Source organism: Microtus ochrogaster (genome assembly GCF_000317375.1).
Source record: "Microtus ochrogaster isolate Prairie Vole_2 chromosome 14 unlocalized genomic scaffold, MicOch1.0 chr14_random_1, whole genome shotgun sequence".
Classification (NCBI taxonomy): Eukaryota; Metazoa; Chordata; class Mammalia; order Rodentia; family Cricetidae; genus Microtus; species Microtus ochrogaster.
In genome coordinates this window covers 3538343-3545592 of record NW_004949096.1, presented here as the reverse complement: position 1 = coordinate 3545592, position 7250 = coordinate 3538343, and positions in this window count along the sequence as shown.

The window sequence follows — 7250 nt, the reverse complement described above, 5'->3', positions numbered from 1 at the left end:
GACTTGATCGGGGGAGGGGGAGGGAAATGGGAGGCGGTGGCGGGGAGGAGGCAGAAATCCTTAATAAATAAATAAATTTAAAAAAAAAGAAATATTTCTTGGGTAATTTTATCATTTTATGATGAATTTGATTCTCTCCTTTCCTTCCTCAGCTCTGTTCATCTATATATTTTTCGTTTCACTGCTTTCCAGCTTATGAATATTAATGTTGTCATAACATCTGTTGTAATGTCTAAGACTCATCAGTGGCCTTCATGAAAAGAGTCTCTGTCCTGAGTACTTCCTGAGGATTTATTACTTTTTGCCCTGTTATTTACACAAAAACTTAATTATAATTTCTTCCCCCTGCCACTAGTATTCACAGATCTTTAAACAATTCCACTCCATTCTTTTCCCATTAGGCTTGCAAAACAAAAGCCAGATGAGATGCATGGACTCACACAGAACTACAGGAACCAGAGGGCCATTCCAAGAGTAAGCTCCTTGCTCCCCATCACTTCACCAGAGTGAAACTCACAGTATGAATGTAGCTTCTTCATCTCAGGTCTAAGTCTTGGCCTCAGGACAATGGAACAATCAACGGGGAAAATGCAGATCAGCTCTTACTACACTTTCTTTTTTTTTAATTGTCTGTGCCTTCTGTTTGTTTTATGTAGCCAAGAGCTGGTCAGCTGTTCTGCGATCTCACAGTAGAACAAGTCCAGCAGTTCCTTCTCCCTCTTCTGGCTTCAGAAATTAATCCATATACATCTAATTTGTCCTTTAATCAAGCCTCTGAGAGAGAAACTAGTGATCCATAGTGATAACTCTGAAGATCATGTTTGAACTTGATTTGATGTCATTCCACTTTATCACATTGTCCAATGTATTTGTTCATCCTTACCTGAGCATTATTTTTACCCTCTAAAATAAACCCTAGCAAGGAAAACATGATCATTATTCTAAGACAAGTTGTAAACTTCATGGCAGGAATTATCTTCTGAAGTTCCTCCTTTTGGTTTGTGAGGCAATTGAAATGAAAGCTTCCAAAGAACTGTAATTTTCTCATGATATCTCTCATTCTAGTGAAAAAAAAAGACTTCTAATTCTAGCTATGTAGGAAGACTATCTCTCAGAAGACAGATCTCATTCCGTTCTGATTATTTGTCAAACCACCTTTCAGGAAAGATGAGAGCCCAAGCCATGATGTGCCAATGATGGGCAGGACCACAACAGGACCGAGACTGCTCATGTTTTGTGCTTACTTTATCCCCTCTACTTATATCAAAGTCTTATATCAGGATCCGAAAGATGGACCTTGAGGAGCTTTTTTTAAATATGTTCCTCTTTGTAGTGCAACTGTATTGAGTAAAACTTCTCTGCTTTTATTTAACTGACCTACTTGGGATGACTGACAGAACCTTTCCTGCCACGACTGTCAGGGCCCAAGCTTTGACTTGATCTAATCCAGTAACAAAAGTCTAATAATCACGTATTTTTAGAAAGGAATTGCACTCATATCACTTGCACAAGGAAGTGAATGTACCTATACATGGAAGAGAAGAAATTTATTGTAAGTATGTTATATTTATAAAGTGTTTATTGTGTCGTTACTAAGGACTAAGTATGTGTATGTACTCTTTTCATTATGCTAAAATATTTTATTGTTTAACTTTAAAAATAGCCATATGAAAAAGAAATATCTTTACATCTGCTACACATAAGAAAAAGTAATTGTCAAAGAAAATTACCTATGGAGTACCACACAGTTATAGTTCACAGCACTGAGAGTAAAGTCACTGTTTTGGAGGGCTAACATTTACAGTTTCTACTCTATATTCTTACATCTGTGGTGACTCAAGAAACTGCTGTACATAAAGTATTGTGAAACCACATTTGTAACAAGATTATGTTCTATTTAAGCTCATATTCTGCTGCTTAAGCTTACCTGGAATAAGTCATGTAAATCCTTTAGAATTATGCTAAAACCTTTAGATGGAACATTTTGTAAATCAAAACCTGTATGGCATTCATTTTAATGTTGAGAACTCTTAAAACTTCAAAAGTTATAAAAAATTTTGATGGCATTAACTGGTGATATCTCTTTACTTTTACTTAATAGACAAAGTCTGAGTTGCTGAATATCATAGTATGTGAACTTATTTGTGACCTGACTTCACCTCTCTTCAGGACCCTATTGTAATAGTTTTGAAACCCTGTGAAGGCTTCATAATATTTGTGGTATTTTCCAGCACTCACATAAAAATTTCGAACTGGTTATGAAAGTCTGTAATCTAGCACTAACCCATACCCGGGAGGGGGGGGTGAAGAGACAGGTGGATTACTGGGGCACACTGGGCAGGCATTCTACACAAAAGTGCAATCTCCAGATTCAGTGAGAAAATATGTTTTAAAAAATAAGACAGAAAAATCCCATGGTGAGATTCCATCCTCACAACCCAGAAACATGGGAAAGTAGATCCACATGTATATTTGCAATCCTATATTATGAACATGCATGCATGGATTTATAGTCAAAATAAAGAAAAACTTAAAACAAGCAATTTAAGTGAATGTACTGTAACTGAAACAAGTTTAGTAATTTGTAGACAAATTTTGAGTTGAAGGAGTCTAGAAACTTAATTCTAAATTCTTGGTTGAATTTTAAACTGAGTCCTATGAGACGAATAAAATTTAAAGTAAAGGAGAATTAAGACCCAGAAAGGTCCTCACAGTCTAGAGTAAACGATCAACATAAAGGTAATTCATGTTATGGAAGAGCTTGAAACTCATTTTTTTTGAATTTTATCTTTAAACACTATGATACATAAAATTTCTCTTTATGCATGCTCGTGTGTGCATCGTGTGGCAATGGATATTCAAGTAGTACTAGCAAAATTGTATATTGGCTCAACAATCATGAAAATGTACATAAATAAGCTATATCTTTCTTGGGGACTGTAACGTGGCTCTGCAGATAAAGACGTTTGTTGCCAAGCACAGCAGCCTGAATTTGGTTCCTGAGATCCGCCTGAAGAAAAAAGAGAACTAACTACTTCATGTTGTCCTCTATGTAGACACATTCAGTCATGGATACACACATTCAGGCATGTTCAGGCACACACAAGCACACACACACACACACACACACACACAGCAATAAAAATAAAGTGGATAGCTGCTACAATGTCACCATCTTGCCATCTCAAGGAATCTGAATTTTATTTTGTACACACTACTATGCCCTGTAAACATTGCTATACGATTTTGTTAGATTCTTCCATTTGTGCTCTTTAATCAATCTGCAACTTTCAAAAATGGAAAACAATATATATGGCCATAAACTATTAATTTTCCTTGTGAAAACCAGCAAGGTGATTTACATAATAATTTCAGATTAAGAGATTTTAGTACTTCTAGAAATATCAAATAGCATAGATCAAGAAATTGCTGACCTTCAAAGACCACGTTTGACGTCACCCAGTAGTCTGAAATACTCTCTCTTTAACAGACCTGCTGCACAATGCGCTTTCCTTTGCTCACACCTGGGGAGATCACTGTTCTTTCATAGGCAGCTGCCCTTTCTCTTTACAAGGGAGGTAGCATTTTCTCACCTATGAAAGATCATTGTTGAGAAAATAAGTGTTATCAGCCTGTCAATGGCCTATTTTAACTACCTCCCTTGGATAGTGGTCAGGAAAGACTGAATAAAAAGAACTGAAAATATTTCAAACAAATTTGCTTGTAGTAGACAAGAAGTGGGGAAAGATAGTAAGTGGGAAAAGTCAGTACTAATTATTTACTAGTTTTTCATTATACAGCAAAATAATATGCTTGGAGACTTTATAATGTAAAGAGTAGATTGGAAATATCACTGCCACATGATAATTATCTAAGAGCAGAAAACTATATTGGTGTGATTTTGACTGTCTTCATTATGTAGGACTTATTAGATATATTTATTGATAAAATTTTACAACTCTGATAAATTTCCCTTCAAGAATATTTTCACCTAGGTCTCGATGGCTGTGCTTTCTTATTTCTTAGGATCATCATTAATATATACATTATGCAGCACCTCAAATATGATTACTTATACAACCCATAGTTTCCTTGCTTGGACATTTATCCAGTAAATGAAAATTTTAAATGCATCATATAGTAATCAGCAAGCACATTTTCTAATATTTGTTTCTGATTTTAGAAAGATGACCCAGAATACAGTATCCTGGATACCTTAATCAGTGTGACTTTTAGGTTGATAATGTAAAGTATCAGATGAGAAATGATATAAGGATTAGCCAAAGAGAGAAATTACTTTAAAAATCAAACACATACACTCCAAAAATAAATGCTATATTTGTAAATATACATATGTACAAAATATTTTAGTTAGGGTTTTTAATGCTGTGAAGAGACACTGTGACTGAAACAACTTTTATAAAGGGAAATCATGTAATTGGAATGACTTACATTTTCAGAGGTTTAGTTCATTTTTATCATGGTGTGATATGGTGGTGTGCAGGCAGACATGGTGCTGGAGAAGCAAAGAGTCCTCCTACATATTGACTCACTGGAAACAGGAAGTAGTCCTGCCTCAACAATGATACACTTCCTCCAATAAGACTACACCTGCTCTAACAAGGCCACAAGTCCTAAGAGTGACAATCCTTTGTGGAGCCATTGCCTTTCAAACTATCGCACTAAATATATATTGAAGATTAAAATAATATAGTTATATGGATTATATATAGGTGTATATATACACTTGTATATATAGAGGGTTCATATGAAATTTGTATAGCTAGTTTCTATAAAAAATGAAGAAATAAATAAAAGTGCCAATAATGGTCAGGAATCTAGATGATGGGAGCACATGAACTCAGAAAACAGATCCAAACAGTTATAGAATATTAGTATTATCTATTACGTTTGGTGATATCTAAGTGTAAATACGTAACTAACAACTAAAAATATGTGTCTTCAAGTGTAGAGAGAAATGAGCTATAGAGGTAGATTTGATAGGCACCAATAAATAATTGGCAACAACTAACCTAAGAATGGGTATATTGTAGAGAGTTTATGAACCATGAAGATGCCACACAATAGCTATAAAATATCCTTAATTTAGTAGAGAAAACCTGAAGGCCAGAAAAGTAGGCATAAACCAGGAGTGTGTGAATAAAGAACTGGATACACAAATTTTATCGAGAAAGTAGAGAGGTCAAATCTTTCAAAAGTGACAAATTGTGAACGTAAATGTATTAACTAGAACTTATTGTTGGAATTCTCTAAAGAACATCTTGAGACAAAGTTTTAAGTCATAGGTGTATTATTAAGAAACGATCCTGAAAAGTTAGATAAGAGGTACAGAGGGCATGATGTTAATAGATGTCACTGCTGTGGCCTATGGGGACCTTGGACTATAGCAGCCCATAGAGAGAGTGAATGGTAGTTAGGTTCAGAGTGAACATGGTTAGTGGTTGGAGATAGGTCTGTGCAGTAAAGACTCTGGATTTATTTTCTACAGAAACCATACAGAAAACTTAAGATTTGGCTGGCATATCACATAGGTTAGTGTTAGTGTGCACTAATGCTGTTCATCTAACTGTAGCTTGGGTCATGCCAGACACACATGGCAGTCTGCATGACACATAGAAGGGTCTGCTAAGGCATCCTGGGAATCCTAGAAAAGAGGTTTAGAGACTGAGTAAAAAACTAAGACATCATTACAGAGAGATAAGGCAATGTTGGGTGGGCAGTGCTGTAGATCTACCCTGAGACTGACTCTGGAGAGGGTAGAGATATCCAAATAACGGATTAAGGTTGCACAAAAGGAAAAAGTTATAATGTGACTCAATAAATTTATGAGTACCATAGAGGTATTTGGATTATAATTGTTTCTAGAATATAGATAGTGGATGAATTTTAGCATAAGGATCAGTCGAAATAAGTTTTCATTAATGTATTTTAATAATTATTTAATATTAATGAAATGTATTAATCATTTAATACATTTTACACTTATTTATTTGTTTGAGGTTGTATAGGGGTACACATGTGTCATATCAAAGTGTGGAAGTCACAAAAATATTAAAGGAGTTTGTTCTCTTCTTCAAGTATGTGAGTTCCAGGGATCAAACTCAAGATGTTAGGCCCAGGAGAAAGTACCTCTATCTATTGAGCCACATTAATAATCTAATAAAATGTTGAATGCTTGTTGATCAAATATTGTGTATACAATACTACGTATTATCTGTGTATGTATAAATATAAACAAGGAACTCAGAGTCTTTGCTGTCATTGTTTAGCCAAAGTATAAGTAAATCATTTTTTCTCTACCAACCTCTCTTTTCCCCTTTCTTTTAAAAGAAAGGTCACTGAAAACTGGTGTGCTAGCCTCCTTGCCTTATAGCTATCTATCTGTGTTTTCAATACATGTATAATTTTGGAAGAATGCCTTCTTGTTCTTCAGGAGCCAGTTTTATTTAAGAATTAGTCAATGACACTTAAATGATTGGAGTTGGAAATTGTGGTAGTCTTCTTCTACATCCTTATAATTTTATACCTTATGTATATCCTCATTTCAGTTCTAATATTATTTATGTACTTTCTTTCCTCCTTGAATAAATCTGACAGGGACTTATAAATTTTCAGTCTTTTATATAACCAATTTTACGTTTGTGTTATTTTCTCAAGTTAGTGGTTATTTTTCATTTGATAATTTCTTCTCTGATGCTCTGATATTGTATCTGATTTAACAATGTCCTGTTCTGATTGTGCTATTAATATTTTCTGTGGGTAACTGCTCATGGTAGAATATTTGTTTGAGGATTGCATATATTTATAGATTAGTTATGTTTATATTGAGTTGATTTTTTTATTATATTTAACTTTTTTCCATTCATTATTGGGTCCAAGAATTATTCCATCAGATATATGTTTTCATTGCTTCTGTTTGGTACCTAAGTTTTCCATTAATATAGCATTCATATTCTTGGCTTGAAAAACAAATAGCAAATGTAAAGTTGGGCTCCAAACTCTTTCTTCTAATAGGTAGTCAATGCAAGATAAAATGGAAGTTTTCAGATTGTTGCTAAAGAAATTTGGTAAAGACAAATTGTTCTTGACTGATTCAAGAGACATTTTGGTTTCTAGCCATAAATAAAGGACAGTGAGCTTATAATTCGCAATCCTAGAGAAGCTAAATAAGAAGGTGAATCCAAAGACAAACATATAGGCATCCCCCTGAATATTAACCTTCATCAGGC